Below are 18836 nucleotides of genomic sequence, written 5' to 3' on the forward strand. Positions count from 1 at the left end.
GTCTTAAGACATTACCATTAGGCAAAATTTCTTGTAATAGCAAAGTTAAGTGTGTTAAATATTCTCTTATCAACCTCTTAAGTTTTGTTTTGTTTTGTTTACCATTTAAGGATATTTTCAAGTCAAATCAATTTGTTTCTAGTCTTCTATTTCAGACTCTTGACTTCTTTTAACATTAGTAAAAATGTGTTGCAAGTGAAATGAGCAGTAATGATCCAAGGTTCCAAAGCTAAGTTCATTTCTCTTCTTACAGTCATTTTTCTTTATCAGTGGCTATGAATACCACCCATTATTTTAAAATCCCCTTATGCTTTGTGATGACAGCTATGTTGGTAATGGTATTCATTTTCATTCTTGGCTACCTGAACTCTCTGGAAGCTGTTAAGTGAAATGTTCAGACACTAGAAGAAAGGTTCTGGTGGGTTTGGGGTTCTTTTGGGATACTCATTAGGAATACCTCCAAGTCACATTGTCACTTGAAATGTTTAAATCTGAGCATGCTCATGACACACCTTGAATAATAACTCAAGGTAAGAGTAGCAGCAGCAATAACAATAGATAACATTATAGACAACTTTATATATACACTGTCTTATTTGAACCTCACAAGAATACTAGGAGGCAGACGCACAGGCATAATTATCTCTTTTTGAGAGAAGAGGAAACGAAGATTCAGAGAAGCAAAGAGATTTGATCTTGGTCACAAAATTAGTATCAAGGATAGCTACTATCTTATTATTTTTATCTAGTGTTTCTTGTCTTTTCAGTTTTATTGGTGTGGTTTGTTTTTGCATTATAGTTACAGCTTGCTTCCTCTTTATGAAAGATCTCTTGTAACAAAATAAAACCATTAAATTAAGAATGCAATGTATACAGAGTGAGAATAAAGTGAGTACAATATTTCACATCTGTAGAACTCCACCTGCAGTAAGAAAAATAAAAGACATCTAACTTATTTCCCTTCCAACAGTGATGTGTAATATAATAATAATATAATATATAATGATATGTATATTGTTTTGTTATATATTTATTTATAGTTACATATATTGCCATTTACATCTAGGCTCAAATAGTTTCCAAATGAGGCTTGGCTTGGGATCTATTGTTGACAATCAGTGGCAGTTGGAAGGAAGGAAGAAAGGAAGGAAGGAAGGAAGGAAGGAAGGAAGGAAGGAAGGAAGGAAGGAAGGAAGGAAGGAAGGAAGGAAGGAAGGAAGGAAGGAAGGAAGGAAGGAAGGAGGGAAGGAAGGAGAGAGCGAGGGGAGGAAGGAAGGAAGGAGAGAGGGAGGGAAGGAAGGAGGGAAAAAGGAAGGAGGGAAGGGAGGGAGGGAGGAGAGAGCAAGAGAGGAAGAGAAGAAGAGAGGGGAAGAGGGAGGGAGGGAGGAAGGAGAGAGCAAGAGAGGAAGAGAAGAAGAGAGGGGAAGAGGGAGGGAGGGAGGAAAGAAAGACATACTAGTAGAAGGAAGGGAGGAAGCAAGGATAACTGACTACTTCCATAGATTTGTGATCTCACTGAGGCTAATATTACTTTCTTTTAGTGCAGATTACAATCCATCCACCCATCCAAACCTCCAATATATAAAATAGAGATTCTGTAAATAAAAAGATTGATGGAGGAATGGAAAAATTAAAAGCAGCTAACATTTATATAGCATTTACTATGTGACAAGTACCATGCTAAGAACTTTACTATTATTGTCTTTTGACACTCAAAACAAACCTAGGGAATTTGTGCTATTATTAACTCCATTTTATAAATAAGGAAATTGAAGCAAACAGATCCTAAGTGATTTCCTTATATTTACATAGCTAGTAAGTACTGAGGACAAAATTCTTGAACTCAGGTCATACTAACTCTAGGATCAACATTCTATCCACTATGTCACCCAAAAGAAGGAAGGAAGAAAGTGAGAGAGAGAGGAAAAAAGAAAGAAATAAAAGAAGAAAGGAAAGGGAAGAGAGAGTTGGGAGGGGAGATAAAGAAAGAACAAATGACTAAGTCATAAGCTCCTTTCATTTAAAATGAAACCAAAACGTTATACATACCATGCAAATATTTACTTGTTCCCAAAGTCAGTCAATTAGCATTTATTAACTCCTCCTATGTACAAGGCATTGTACTAAGTACTGGGATTCAAAAGAAAGGCAAAAATCAGTTTCTGATCTCAAGAAGTTCATAGGCTGCTCTGTACCTAAAAATCTACTTGTATTTAAGCATGAATATACTGTAGTTCTGCTCATGCTTAGGGGAAGAGGAGGGAGAAGGGAAAAGGAAGGCAAAATAACCCAAGAGCATAACAATTTGTACTTTTTACCTTGTGGGTGTTCCAGTTAACATGATTTAAGGAGGTATGTAACAAGAGTAGGGAAAGGGCTTTGTGGATTGAACACTAGTCCTTGAGTCGGAAAAACCTGAGTTCAAATCCAGCCTCAGACACTTACTAACTGTGTGATCTTGACTAGATCACTTCACCTCTGTTTGCCTTAATCTACTGGAGAAGAAAATGGCAAACCAAAATTATATCTTTGCCAAGTACACACCACAAACATGAGATCATAAAGAGTCAGATTTAACTGAATTGACTGAACAACAATAGCAACCACATGAATTGCCCCAAAGGGAGAATGTCAGGTTAGAATTAATTGTCTCTTAGGACATCTAAAGATATGCTTTCAAAAGTCTACTTTTTTTACTCCCTTAATATCTTTCCAAGAAGAACCACAAGCCATGTTCATTGACCTATTTACCATTCTGTTCCTCAAATTATAACAGAATCCAAGAAATTGAGCTGCCATGAAGTCTTAGGCAAATTGATTTCTCTTTGTGACTGTTTTCTTGTCTATTACATTAGAAAGGTGATGATTATCATCCAAATTCAATTGAATCCTGTGAATAAGCAATTGCTCATAACTTTAAAGTAGAATCAATAATAATCAATAAATTGTAGTGCTCTCCTACAAACTTTCTGCAACACTCTTTATCAAATTGGTTTGTAAATAGTAAAAAGACAGGAAAGGGTAATGAAATGAGTGCTAGCGCTAGAGAGAGAAGAAAAGTTAGTTCAATTAGTTATAGCACATTGTTATAACTAAGGTATTATACTTCTCTGTCTCATTATTTATGAAACAGAAGGGATAAATGATCAAGAATGATCCCATGACCCTACTTGCACTATTTACCTCATAGGACTGTCCTGAGGAACAAAGTGGGACAACGCATAGAAATACTTTGAATCCTAAAGTATAATATAAATGTCAACTACTAATATCAGTACTAGACCCAAGTGATCTTCAGTATTCAGATGGTTGTAAGAACTATAATTCTCTGGACACATCTTCTACCAGGGAACTTTATAATGTGGTTATTCTGTGTTCTTATTATAGCATATTAATAAATAGCCAAGTGAATGGAGTACACTTTTTCTTTGATTTTCTGCTATTTTTTTTACCCTTTTTTGACACCTCTCTCATCTTACTTTTTTTTTCAAAAAGAACTACTCATGCATCAGCTTGAATGCTTATTTTTTTCCTTTTTTATTAAAGCTTTTTATTTTCAAAACACATGCATGGTTAATTTTTCAACATTGACCCTTGCAAAACTTTGTGTTCCAAATTCCTCCCCTTCCCCCCACTTCCTCCTCTAGATGGCAAGTAATACAATATATGTTAAACATGTTAAAATATATATTAAATCCAATATATGTATGCATATGTATACAATTATCTTGCTGCACAAGAAAAATCAGATCAAAAAGGAAAAAAATGATAAAGAAAACAAAATGCAGGCAAACAACAACAAAAAGAGTGAAAATGAATATGTTGTGATCCACATTATTTACCACAGTCCTCTGTCTGGATATAGATGGCTCTCTTCAACACAAGATCATTGGAACTGGCCTCAATCATTTCATTTTTGGAAAGAGCCACATCCATCAGATTTGATCATCATATAATCTTGCTGTTGCTGTGTACAATGATCTCCTGATTCTGCTCATTTCACTTACCATCAGTTCATGTAAGTCTCTCTAAGACTCTCTGCATTCATCCTGCTGATCTTTTCTTATAGAACAATAATATTCCATAACATTCATGTACCATAATTTATTCAGCCATTCTCTAGCTGAGGGGACTCCACTCAGTTTCCAGTTTCTTGTCACTACAAAAAGGGTTGCCACAAACATTTTTGCACATGTGGGTTTCTTTCCCTTCTTTATTATCTCTTTGGGATATAAGCCCAATAGCAGCAATGCTAGATCAAAAGGTATGCACATTTTGATAGCTCTTTGGGCATAGTTCCAGATTGCTCTCCAGAATGGTTGGATCCATTCACAACTCCACCAACAATGTATTAGTGTCCCAGTTTTCCCACATCCCACATGTTATTATCTTTTCCTGTCAGCTTAGCCAATATAAGAGGTATATAGCAGTACCTCAAAGTTGTCTTAATATGCATTTCTCTGATCAACAGTGACTTAGAGCACCTTTTCATAAGACTAGAAATGGTTTCTATTTCTTTATCTGAAAATTGTCTATTCATATCCTTTGACCATTTATCAATTGGAGAATTGTTAGGATTACTAAGTGAGAACTGAGGTTGTCTGGATAGTTACAAGGTGAGAACTCAGGTTGACTTGATAGAGGGGGCAAGCTCATTGGCTGGGGTGGTTCTTCCCAGAAGCCCTTGCATTATCCCACGCCCATTCTCTGGGAGAATAAAAGAAGAGGACTCTCAGAGAAAGAGGAGACTCTGAATTGCATCAGGCTTGACGGAGCTCTCTGCAGGAAGGGAAGTCACTTCTTTGGACAAGAGTTAACAGCAACTGCCTGGAGACAACGGTTCGTTACAGGAAGAAGAATCTGTCGGAGAGATTTGAGTAGAAGACACAGCAGATCTCTTCCCAGAGAGCGATCCAGCAGCTTCTGGAGACGACAGCTCGTTACAATTGGCATCCACACGTGGGGCAAGGACTTTTGCTTATCCTGACAAGAAGAGCTAGACCAGACCTTCGCAATTTGGCGCCCGAACAGGGACAGACACGGTCCTGATTCCAGTGGAAAAGCTTCCGATCTAGATCTCAGTCTCTCTGACCCAGAACCGTGAGTAACAAGGAAACTTTGTTAAAGATTAAGTGAATGTGCTAATAGATAAATAAGGAAGTTAACTTGTTAAGGGCTAAACCAGGAATCTCTTATAGTGAAATGGGGCAAACACCTTCTGTTCAAGGAAAATGTTTGGAGAGCATCATCAAGGTTATGAAAAGCCAAGGATTGATTATAATTTTAGAGGAGATTACTGAACTTTTAAGAACTGTGAAGGTTATATGTCCTTCTTTTTCTCTGGAAAAAGAATTGGATCCAGATGAGTGGAAATTAGTAGGAGAGCAATTAGGTGAACACTACAATTGCCTTTGTGACATTTTGCCCTTTGGTTCCAGACCAAACTCAGTTTCCAAAGATACAATTCATACCTACAATTTAATCCAAATGGCTTTAAAAAATGTTATTCTAAAGGAAGAGATGAAGGAGCAAAATGGGGAGGTGTCAACTAAACTAGGTGAAAAGGATGAATCAGATAACAATGAAGTTAAGTACAATTCTGAGCAACAGGAGCACCTCCCATCTCCTCCCTCAATTAACCCTTCATGGGTGGAGCAAGAAGGAGGAGAGGAAGAGGCAGAAACACAAACAGAATTGCCTGTGAAGCAGCCTAAGCCTATGACAAGATTAGAAAAAGCATTGGTTAAAGCTAAGAGAGAAGGACAGGATATAAGTGATTTTATACATGCATATCCTGTGATTGAAAATACTGACTCTGTAGGTAAAAAAAGGAGAAGATATGCACCTTTAGATTTGAATAAAATTAAGGATTTGAAAAAAGGTTGTACCCTTTATGGGGCTACATCAGCTTATGTTAAAATGTTACTAGATGGTTTGTCTTATGAAGTCCTAACCCCGAATGATTGGAAATCCATAGCAAGGATATGCCTGGAACCTGGAGAAAATTTATTATGGCTTGCGGAATTTCATGAATTATGTAAAATTCAAGTCAGATGCAATTTGGAAATAGGAGTTAACACACAATTCACTTTTGAGCACTTAGCTGGTGAAGGTCAATATGGAGAGAATTCGGAACAGATTAATTATACCATGACAATATATGAGCAAATTGCTAAGGCTGCAATAAAAGCTTGGGGTGTCCTTCCTGGACAGAAAGATCGTGGAGAGGCTTTCACTAAAATACAGCAAGGTCCCAATGAACCTTTTGCAGATTTTGTGGGACGTTTGCAAACTGCTGTCAAAAGAACTATTGGAGAAAATGCAGCTACAGAAATAATGACCAGACATCTGGCTAAGGAAAATGCCAATGAGATTTGCAAAAGAATTATATGGGGATTAGACAAAGATGCTCCTTTAGAGGAGATCATAAGACGCTGTGCTACAGTGGGAACAAATGCTTTTTACACCGGGACAATGATGAATGTGGAAAGGCAGGGTCCCTCCTGGCAAGGGACTTCTAGAGAAACTCGGCGATGTTTTCAATGTGGAAAAATTGGACATCTAAGAGCTCAGTGTAGGTATGGAGATACAGTGAGAAGACAGGGTGAAAGAAGACCTAAAACCCCATGTCCAAAATGCAACAGAGGATTCCATTGGGCATCAGAGTGTAGAATAATTCAGGGAAATGGGATGAGGGGCCCAGGTCCTGGGCCCCAGGCAAAAAAGACTTGGGGCATGATGGCAGCTGATGTTACACCCAAAGAACCTTTAGAAGGCCAGGACTCTGATTTAATCAATCAGCAGAGAAGCAATCACATGGCAGAAAGGGATTACCTGATAAGTCAGTCAAAAGGCAATCAGATTGCAAAAATGGATTACACTTGGGGAGAATACAGGCCTTTTAAACCAACAGGGCTGTGTCCAGTGCAAACAACTCCAATGTAATTGTCAGATGATGAGAAGAGATTTAGAAAGTGGTAAATAGAAGGAAATTAGATAGGTTAACTGCCTGGGAGAGAGGGTTTGCTTGTATTTCTTCAGCAGGAGAAGGAATCAGATGGGTGCCAACGAGTCATATTCGCCTTGTCCATCAGAGAGAGACAGAAAAAGAGAAAGATCTCAAAATAAAGGAGAAGATCTAAGAAACATCTGACACTGAAAGAGCCATTGGACTTCCTCACACAAGATGAGACTAATGGACAATGGACTTATGGACATTTATAAATTTTCAATTTATGATTATGTTATATACTTCTAGCATGTGTTATGTTACTATGTTACTATGTGCTTATGTAATTTATGTAATTATCTGTAATACTTCCCATATTGATGGATTTATGTTTCAAGGTCATGACTGTCCTATGTTCTAAATCAAAAGAAAGGGGGAGATGTTAGGATTACTAAGTGAGAACTGAGGTTGTCTGGATAGTTACAAGGTGAGAACTCAGGTTGACTTGATAGAGGGGGCAAGCTCATTGGCTGGGGTGGTTCTTCCCAGAAGCCCTTGCATTATCCCACGCCCATTCTCTGGGAGAATAAAAGAAGAGGACTCTCAGAGAAAGAGGAGACTCTGAATTGCATCAGGCTTGACGGAGCTCTCTGCAGGAAGGGAAGTCACTTCTTTGGACAAGAGTTAACAGCAACTGCCTGGAGACAACGGTTCGTTACAGGAAGAAGAATCTGTCGGAGAGATTTGAGTAGAAGACACAGCAGATCTCTTCCCAGAGAGCGATCCAGCAGCTTCTGGAGACGACAGCTCGTTACAGAGAATGGCTTGAATTCTTATAAATTTGATTCAATTCTCTACATATTTTAGAAATATGGCCTTTATCAGAATCCTTGAATGTAAAAATTTTTCCCAGTTTATTGTGTCCCTTCTAATCTTGTCTGCATTGGTTTTGTTTGTACAAAAACTTTTAAATTTAATATAATCAAAATTATCTATTTTGTGAATTATCTATTTTGTGTTCAATAATGATCTTCATTTCTTCTTCCCTCTCCACAGATCTGAGAGATAAACTATCCTTTGTTCTTCTGATTTGTTTATAATATCACTCTTTATGTCTAAATCATCAACCTTATCTGGATATATGGTGTTAGATGTGGCTCAATGCCTAGTTTCTGCCATACTAATTTCCAATTTCCCCAGCAGTTTTTGTCAAATAGTGAATTCTTATCCCAAAAGCTGGGACCTTTGGGTTTGCCAAACACTAGATTACAATAGTCATTGACTATTTTGTCCTATGAACCTAATCTATTCCACTAATTGATTATTCTTTTTCTTAGCCAGTAGCAAATGATTTTGATGATCATTGCTTTATAATATAGTTTTAGATCTGATACAAGTTTGAGTACTTATTTTGTAGGTAGTAAACATTTGGGGCTCTTTTTCAGTTTTATCATCTTATTTCTACCTCATAGATATGTACAGTGATTAGCATTAATCCTTATAGGCAAAAAGGCCTCTGTTCAAATTCAAACCTTGACATTAAATAGCTATGTGATCCTGGGTAAATAATTCAAATTCTCTTGTTTCCCCATTATAAATTCAGGAAGTTGGATTAGCTTGGCCATGAAAGTACCTTCTAAATCTTAATCTATACTCTCTAGTATAGATTCTTTTTAAAGATAGAAGAAGCTATTCTTATTTTTTAAAAAATTATCATTTTCCTCCTGATTCCCTTCCTTTCTAGTTTATTTAACTTGACTTCTTCATAAAATTGTTTTACCTCAGGGAGAATGGAATGAGCAACAAATCAACGCTAAATTCAACTTCACACTCTCCTACTTACTAGATGAACAAGTCATTTAACTTCTTTGGGCCTCAGCTTCCTCATCAGCAAAATGAAGAGGTTGAACTCAATGACTTTTAAGGTTCTTTCAGCTTTCAATCTTAGTCCCTTACCCATGATTTTTTTTTTTTGCATAAAATGGAATCAAAACTTGGCTGGAAAAGTGCAAGTAAATTCTTTCTTTTTTAGGAAGAGTCCTGATTTTTCTCTTTAACAAGGGAATCAAGTGCTATTGTTAACACTTAGTTCTAAAGTGCTTTAAGTTTTAATGTATCAAGTCCACCTGGGTCTTGCTCTCTTAACTGGTCAGATCCTAGCCAAACCACCATTTCATTAGGGGGCTTGTTATTGCTTATTTCACTTCTAGATCAGTTTACTCTCTGGCCTCCTTCACCTCTTCAAAAAAGTAGCCTTGCCCTTCTTGAGATGCCTTTATTCATAGTGATGCTTTCCTTATCCCTAGTAGGAACTACCACTTCATGATGAGTAGTGGACTTGCTCACTTCACTCCCACTCAAATGGCTCTCCAGACTTCCGTACCTCTTAGTCTTTCTTTCAGAATAAGTTCCTTCTCTGGCTCCCTTTACAATTACCTTTTGTGTATTTTTCCTCAATTAGAATGTAACCTCCTTAGGGATAAGGACTATCCTTCTTTTGACTTATGTTTGTATTCCCAGAGATTATCCAACTATGGGGCACATACTAAGCATTTATGACTGCTTTGCCAATATATCTAAATCATATAAATACATAAGGATTGTCTCCTCTTGAAACATGTTACATTAAATTGCATTTCTGTTTGCTCTTATGTTTTAAGCAGCATATAGACAAAACTGGAATGCCTCTCAATGCTGTAGGATCAATATCCAAAGGCATGTGTATTATATCAACCACTTGACATCTGGAGACAACTTGTACCTGTCAGAAATAGTTTAAATCAATTCATCTCTAAAACAATTCACCTCTAGGTTTAGTTATTTCTACTCTCCCTTTTGTACATGATAGTTTAAAATGCAAAGTGAAACACACAAAACTTCTATGGTAGGAAAACCAATTCTAAGACTGAGAGACAAGAGTTCCTGCCTTCCTGGAATATTGCATAACATTTGATTCAGCCCCTTCCTATTCACTGAGATTATTAGTTGAATTAGAGTTTTACGTTAATTCATCTTAGTTCTACTGAATTGTAAGTTGCTTGAAGATAGCAACTAGGACATTTGAGTATTTCTATTCCATTGGTCTTAGCTTCTTGCAAGTAAGGTTTATGATCTGATTACTCTGAATTCTTATAACAATTTATGATTGGGTAGTACTATTATGTTGAATATGGTAGGTACTTAATAGATGTTTTTGAATCTGAATTTCTTCTAATATTTAGGCACTCATTAAATATGCTGAATTAGTATTCATTTTCTCATTCAGTAGCACTGTCACAGCCAAGCAATATTTATTAGTGCATTTATGCCTGTTGGATTATGTTTTATGTAGAAAACAAAGATTTCTGTCAACTGTTGAAATGCTTCTCTCTTAATAATCGAACTTTTGATTATATTTCTGAGATTTGAATAAGTGAAGAAGAAAAATGAGGCCAAATATGTTATTCAAATGAATGTTATTTCTTTGATATGGAAGTTACCACAATGCACTCATCCGTATTTGCCCAACTTGTATCATTTTTGACTATGTTCTTATATAAGTCAAAAAGTCAAACTTCTGGGGGTCCACTTCATTTTCTTTTGATATTGTGAAAATATGGTGGAAAACTGAGGCTATTAACCTAATTTTCATTGCTCTCAGCATATGACCAATCCAGCTTCTTCTTGGGTCATACATTTCCCTGGTGGTATCTTTTACTTCATGTAGTTATTCTTCATGGTTCCTTATTTGTTATGTTTTGCAGCTGGCTTATAATCACAATGTACCTACCCATATTGTACATATCCAAGTCCTTTAAATGATACTCATTTAAAAAATTTCTTTGGAAAGTCCCCAAGGACTCAGTAATAAAAAAACAGTAAGTATCCCTACACCGGTAGTTCATGTTCTCCCAATATATGCTGTAGTTAGATCAGTTTAGCATGAAGATTCATCTGTGTTGCTTAAAATACCTGAAAACTATTACAATTTTCTAATTCATTTGAAACGAGCTAGATTGGATGAGCTAACCCTAGCTGTGTTCTAACTTTAAAAAGTGATGCTTCTCTAAGTGGTCATGAAATGGCCAGAAAATTTTCTGTGTGAAAGCATACTTTAGGTCACGTTTCTATAGTGTTGTACTGCCACACTGAAAAAATTCTGGTCCTGGTTCTAGTTTACCAGTGTTTCAGTGTCTGCATAGGAATGATGCCGTCCATCTATGGATATTAACATAAGGCTAGCTGCTCCTTCAGTGGTCAAGGAATTAGTGCTCACTTCTTCATTTCAAATCACGTCAATTTAATTGAATAAAATCTATTTTAAAAATCTTATAAGGGCAGCTAGGTGGCAGAGTGGATAGAGCACCAGCCCTGAAGTCAGGAGGATTTGAATTCAAATTTGACCTTAGACATTTAACACTTCACTGTGTCACCCTGGGCAAGTCACAATCCCAACTGCCTCTGCAAAAACAAACAAACAAACAAACAAAAAAACCTATGAAAAACCTAATATATAGCAAAAGGCAAAAATAGAAAACAGTTCTTACCATCTAGGAGCTTTCATTTTCCTGAGAAGAAAAGACACACATATGAAATAACCTAGGATATGATCATGTATTTCTGCCACTTCCTACCTGTATAATCTAAGGCAGGTCACTTAATGTCTCTAGGCTTCAGTTAATTTACTCCCATTCCCTTCCTTTTATAAATAAAGTATCTCAAAGCTCCCCTCTAGTGCTAAACCTATGATCCTATAAATTGTACTATAGACATAATTCGGATTGTGAACCATCTCAGATGCTTAGCTCTTTTAAATATAGAAATCAATGGGTGAAAGGGATTTGAGGCATAGGTGTATGTGTGTGTGTGTATATGTATATATACATATACATACACACACTCATACACATTTATATAGAGAAAGACAGACAGACAGAGAGACAGAGAGAAGTAGGAAGGAGAAAAGGGGGAAAGGAAGGCACACCTGGTCCACATTCAGGTTGTTCAGAGTAGTTAACTCTGTATGATTCTGATTAAGCCCCATCCACTCTAATCATCTCATGCACCAAACTAAGAGAGGAATAGTAGGAAATATAATACAGGAAATAGCAGTCAGAAACCCCTGATGATTATAAAGAATAATACTATGAAACAAGATCTGTATTATTTTTTTTGAATTTATTCAGAAACCACCACCTTAAATGATCGTAAATTTCATTCTAAAGTCATGAGTCACCCCAAAGTTGTCTGTAATGACTGAGATAAAAGTAGGTCATTTATCCTATGCCTTGACTATCTCCCAATGCCCAGTTACTGACAAAAAAATGAGTTGGAACTGTTCATCCAGTCTAGAACTACCTCTAGAAAAAACCTTAGGAGATAATAAACACTTTTCTTTCCCCTTGATCAAAAGATCAAGGCAAGATCAAAAGCAAATCAACCAAGATCAGGGTTTATCTTTGGAAAAGTAACCTTCTCTCTTAATTGGCTCACGGGGAAAAAACCAAATCTTTCTTCTGCATAATCTTCATTCAGATAAACAGAACTAGGCAGTTTTAAATGTTCTAATTCCCTGTGCCATGAAAGAGATCCCAATCCCAATTTGCGCACATGGTTTCTAATATCCTATGCAATCAACAATTTTCAGTTTATCTTCCCGGGACTCCTCAGATGCAAACACTTAGAAAAAACATTTGGATAGAGTTTTCTTCTGATATTCTAGATATACAAAGAGCAAGACAGCCTCTATCAGATGTAAAAGCAAAGGAACATTCCTTTTTGTCATCTTTGACTTTGTTTCAGCAGCCTGATCTCTTCTTCAAGATGTCTCAGATTGTATCCTTTAAAAGATCAAGCAACAAAACCAAGAACTGAAACATCACAGATGAGCTTTGCCATATTCTGGGATTCACAGAGACAAAGGGCAGCTCAGTAATAAGTTACCAAAAATGATTGTGGCTACTTTGATAGGAAAGGCAGGGCTGAGCACAGGTGTTAAGTGCCAGCTGAGGCTCCTGAGTGATCCTGAAATTGGTCAATAAACAAAATGCATTCCAGTAGTCTTGCCTGGAGGTGATAAAGTAATGGATTACACTTACAGAAAGGGTCTTGGTCACTTAAAACTGAAAGAATGTATTAATGGCAACTGCTGCTCTCTTCTGGAACCAGGAGTTGTGATTTTAGGAGCTTAGAAGCAGCACTTAGCAGGACAAGCTACAGGCTGCTTTGATGAAAGAAGGGTAATAAGTCATTACAATAGAGAAATTTATCTTTTCTAACAGCCACTTGTCTTTCATCCATGCAGTGGAAACTTTGGCTTTAAACGTTCTGATTTTTTTTTTTTTTTTGGTTAAGGAGTCAGCCAGCCAGTCAATAAACACCTACTATGTGATAAACATAATAAAGCTGGTGGTAAAAGGAAAAGCAAAAGATTGAACCTTTTCTCTAGGAATTCAAAATTTCATGGGAGAGAAAACATGAAAATAACTATGTTATAAATAAGCTATGTACATTATAATTTAGATATAATCAACAGAAAGGACTACAATTAAGAAAAATCACAAAAGGCTTCTTGTAAAAAGTGGAACTTGAAAGAAACAAAGAGACATAGATGATGAGGAGGAACATTTCCAGCATAGGCAATAGTTAGTGAAAATGCCCAGAGTGAAGAGATGGAGACTGAAACAGAAAAGAGACTAGTATCACTAGATTACAGGACATATTAGGGGGAAGGAGAGAGTAGGAAGATTGGAGAGATATGAGGGAATAGGAGAATAGCCAAAGGGGTTCTGAATCTGAGCAGCAGGGCAACCATTTCTCTTCCCAAAGTACCAGGACAAGTACCATACAGTACTCAGTCTACTATGTATTATGTCATCAGGAAAAGTTTTGACTACAGAAATAGTATGTCCATGATCAAATAAAGAAAAAACAAAAAGAAAAATCACAAGGAAATTTGTTCAAAATTTTTTTTAGTCCATAAGTTCAAAATATGGAGCTTTTTGAAATGGTAAGGTTTTCATACTGTCAACAAAAGATTTGTGAGCCTATATTTCTGCTGTGCTATTAATGAACCAAATACTTTGGAAATAATTAATCCTCATGTTGTACTACTTAATAAATATTTTGGTAATGCATGTGAACATGATATCATTCTTAATTTTGAAAAGGTTTGTTTTATTCTGAATGAGTTTCTTTTGGAAGAAGCAGTTTGGGAAACACCCAAGAAAAATGTAAGAGACTTGTAACTGCTATAGGGGGTAGAGGACCAGGCATGGAGACAGGAGAACTTGAGTTCATATTCAGCCTCTGACATTTACTGTCTGAACAATCCTGGACAAGTCTGTTTGCCTCAGTTTCTTCAACTGTAAAATGGGGGTAATATTCCAAGGTTGTTATGAGGATCGAATGACATAGTAATTGTAAAGTACTAAACACAATTCCTGACACATAATAATTGCTATATAAATGTCAGTTATCATTTATCATTATTATTACTATTTTAGGCTATTAAGCAGACTTGCTCCAAGAGCAAGCTGAAAGCCTATGTAGTGTTCATAAAGAAGCTGAATTCCCTTGTTGATGTCATCATGTGGCATTTTACATACTGTCAGTTTTCACTACTTTCATATCAATGTTTATAATAGTGTAAGATGCTGTTTATCTATATTATGTTTTGCTTAAGCCATTTAGGCCTACCTAAAAATGCTCCAATAAATAAAAAGTATTAAAAGTAATTAAAAAGTATTAGTCAAATTATTTTAAGGGGACTGAAATATTAGCTAAAACAAAATAGAAATGAGATCTTTTCAGTATTCTTAAAGCTTGAATTGTAGTTTCCATTAATTTATTTGATCTGTAAAAATTATGCATATATGTATAAAATCACAATCAGAAAGCTTTCTTCAAAGAGCTAGCAAACTGTGCATACCATTTGATCCAGCAGTGTCTCCACTGAGTCTTTATACCAAAAAGATCATAAAAAAGGAAAAAGGACTCACATATGTGAAAATATTTGTAGCAGTCTTTTTTTATAATAGCAAAGAACTGGAAATTGAGTGGATACCCATCAATGGGTATCAATGTCAATCAATTAGTCATCAATGGCTGACTAAGTTATGGTATATGAATGTAATGGAATATTATTGTTCTATAAGAAAGAAATGATCAACAGAATGATTTCAGGAAGGCTTAGAGAAATTGACATGAATTGATTCTAAGTGAAGTGAGTAGAACCAAAAGAACATTGAACACAGGGAGAAGATGATGATCAGCTGTGATGGTCTTGGCTCCTTTCAACAATGAGGTAATTCCGGCCAATTCCAATAGACTTGTGATGGAGAGAGTTATCTGCATCCATAGTAGAAGACCATAGGGACTGAATGTAGATCACAACATCTTTTTGTTGTTTGCTTGCTTTTTTTTCCTATCTCATTTTTTTCCTTTTTGATCTGATTTTTCTTGTGCAGCATGATAAATGTGGAAATATATTTAGAAGAACTGCATATGTTTTACTTATATTGGATTATTATTGTCTAGAGAAGGGTGTGGGGAGAAGGAAAGAAGAAAAATATGAATACTAGGTTTTGCAAGGCTGAATGTTGAAAACTATCATTGCATGTATTTTGAAAAGTAATTGTTAAAAAAAGAAAGAAAGCATTATTGTTGAATTACTACAGTCAACTGAAAGGAAATTATATGCGTATATTTACTACTTACTTTCTTAAAGTAAAGTAAATGTAAGTTAAAATAAATTTTCAGCAATTTTTCATCATGATTTTATTGTAATCAAAACTAGTATGACATTTCAGTATTTCTGGAATGAAAAAAAAACCCCAACTGATTCAATACAAATGATTGAAACTTTAAAATTACTACTGAAGCTTTACATATATAAATATATTACATATAATTATATATAACATCATATATGATTATATGTTATAATATATAATTACATAGGGGTGATTATATTATATATAATGTTATCACATATTATATTATACATATTGGAAACTACATATCTTAAATGGTAGCTTATTGAAAATGTTATTACTGCAAAGGGATACCACATTTAAAAAGATAGAACATTAAAAGGAATATAGATTCATCAGAACAACTCTATTTTCTATTGATCATTAATTGAAGATAGGAATTTACTTTAAAATATTATTCTAAAATATGAACAATATGAAAAGGGTTGAGAGACTATTTTCAGTATGGGATTTCTTTGAGCATAATTATTTAGAGAAACTTAAATGAATTATTTTGGGGCCCCAAAATATTGCCATATTTACTTCAATTCTCCATAGTTTGTTGAAAATATTTGTTTAAATAGGAAGTCATATATTCAAATATTTTTTAGCCTGGTATTATTATTGCAGTCTCAAAACAAATTTATAGTCTGAGTTTACAAAATGTCACGATGATAAATCTACTCCAGTGTTGGTGGTGGTATCTAATTTGATTTACAAAATTTCCCCTACACTTTTTTATGAAGTATCACTATCTTGTAATCACAAAATATTTATGATGCATATTTTTAATGCTAGATACACACCTACTATGTGTCAGGCACTGTTTGAAGTGATTTACAATTACATTTCATTTGATCCTCACAACAATCCAGAAAGGATAAGTGTAATTTTTCATTCCCATTTTACAACTAAAGAAATTGAGATAAACATTAATTGGATGACTTGATCAAAGTCATCTGGACAGTAATAAAAGTCTAAGATTGAATTTGAGCTCAGGCCTGACTCCAGCCTAGCACTCTGTCCCCTGTGTCACCTAGATGTTTCAAAGAGCACCACCTATTCAAAATGTCACATGCAATTGGATGGTCTCTCAATGAATTAGTTCATCAATTCTTCTCTTTTGGATGGATACTGAATATGAATGGTAAAATAAACCCATGACTGAATGGAAGAAAAAATGTCCCACTTCCTCCTGGTGGTGCACCAATTATGGAATTATATAACCTCTGAAAAACTAAAATTAGAGGTATCTAAAAGGTAATGGAGAAAGGTACAGTGATTGTGAGTATTTTGCCCCAAGACAACCCACAAATGTGTGTATCTTAAATAGTATAAAAGGCATTATATCTAAAATATTGACACAGATGTGGGATGGTATGTAGTTAGATCAAAGGATAAAGAACGGACAGTCAGAGTGTTATACTGATTTTTAATTTAATTTTATTTTCAGTTGCACAAAATGTTAAAAAATAAAAAGAAACCTTCCAGAATTTGGGATGAATTACATATGCAGATTTATGAGAGGGCAAGAAAAAAAATCACACAGGATGAGAAAGTATGGAAGGATTGTATTCTGTATCATTGATGAGAGTACCCATATTAATGAAATCACAAATCCATGGATACATAGAAATTTATAACCCTAGTGATTACCGACTGTTCTTTGGTTCCAAAAAAGGCTCCACTCCATTTTTTCTCTTCCCCAACTATCTTTATAAAGGCATGGGGATGAGAGATGGAATGATATGTACAGGGATTAGGAAATGGGCTCTTTTAATAGGAATTCAGAATATGTGAGGGTGCATAAGGTGTAATCAGCCTAGAAATATAGGTTTTAGGTAAGTTTCAAATGTTAGAAAAGTTAGTGTTTTATCCCATAGACAATAGGGAACCAATGAAACTTCTTAAGAAAGAAATGAAATAAGACCTGCATATTAAGATTACAATTTGGCCAGATACCCCTAGTCTAATTACCTTAGGGAAAAATAGCTGCATATGTTGGTATGCAACTTAGGTAAACAACCTAGTTTGTTGAAAATTGAAAGCCTATCAATGAACCTTAGAAAACACAGTGTCAGAACTGGGAGGGACCTTAAAACATTAAAAATAGAATTGAAAGGAACCTGAAAACATACAATATCGGGGCCCGAATGGTCTTTGAAGCAGTAAATGTCAGAATTGGAAAAGAACTTTGAATATAGTATATTGGAACTGGTAAAGGATTATTAAACATGAAATGATTTTTGGAAAAGACCTTAGGATATGTAAAATTAGCTTGGTCTTAGAACATCAGAAGCTAGATAGGATCATAAAATATGGAACTTCAAATTGTTAGAGTAGGGAGGGTAAATTTCACTATAATGACCCTTTGGCCAATGTATCTATTTTGTAACAAATTCAAACTGATTTTCTTGGTTTTCAAAGGTTTCCATTAAATGATAAACTATTAAATGATTTCCATTAAATGATACAGTAGAAAAATATAAAATAATGTAGTTGTTTCCATTGCTGCTTTTATTATTATTGGCATAAATATTCCACCCTAATCAGTTTATTAGAAGTTAGCAGCAACATTGAAGTTAACATTGTTGGTGGGGTGTAAATGGGGAAAATAAGAGAAAAGGGAAAAGCATAAAACTTTCCCAATCAGAGGAAAAGCCTTGTCCCTAAAGAGTTCTCAGATATTAAGGAACTGGGGTAGGCTAGAAGCCCTTTTCTCATTTTCAGATAAGAATACAAACCACTTTTTCAGATCTCTCCCCATGCACTTATTAGTTCCTATTTCTGGGATCCAATACCACATTTCCAGAGGAAACTATGCATAGAGAGGAGATTACAGAGGCAGGAAAGAGTATTAGTTCTCAGAACTAAGTAGTCAGTAGACTCTTAAAACAACTCCTTTGTCTTTTTATGAAATTTCAGTTTAGTTAGGTTTGATATTATTTTGACAGTGACATTCAAGTCTAGAATCACAGTAAAGATGGACACTATTCATAGCAAATAGGAAGAAACTTCTCTACACTGCTAACAGATACCTTTTTAACCCCATAGAGGCTTGTTTTCTTCTCCAGACTAGCTGAATTAATTATATATTCACAAACTGTCTTGGTCAAAGTTAGATAAAAGCCAATCTTTAACATTAGAGAAATTTA

This window comes from Sminthopsis crassicaudata, chromosome 4, assembly GCF_048593235.1.
Source record: "Sminthopsis crassicaudata isolate SCR6 chromosome 4, ASM4859323v1, whole genome shotgun sequence".
NCBI classification, from domain to species: Eukaryota; Metazoa; Chordata; class Mammalia; order Dasyuromorphia; family Dasyuridae; genus Sminthopsis; species Sminthopsis crassicaudata.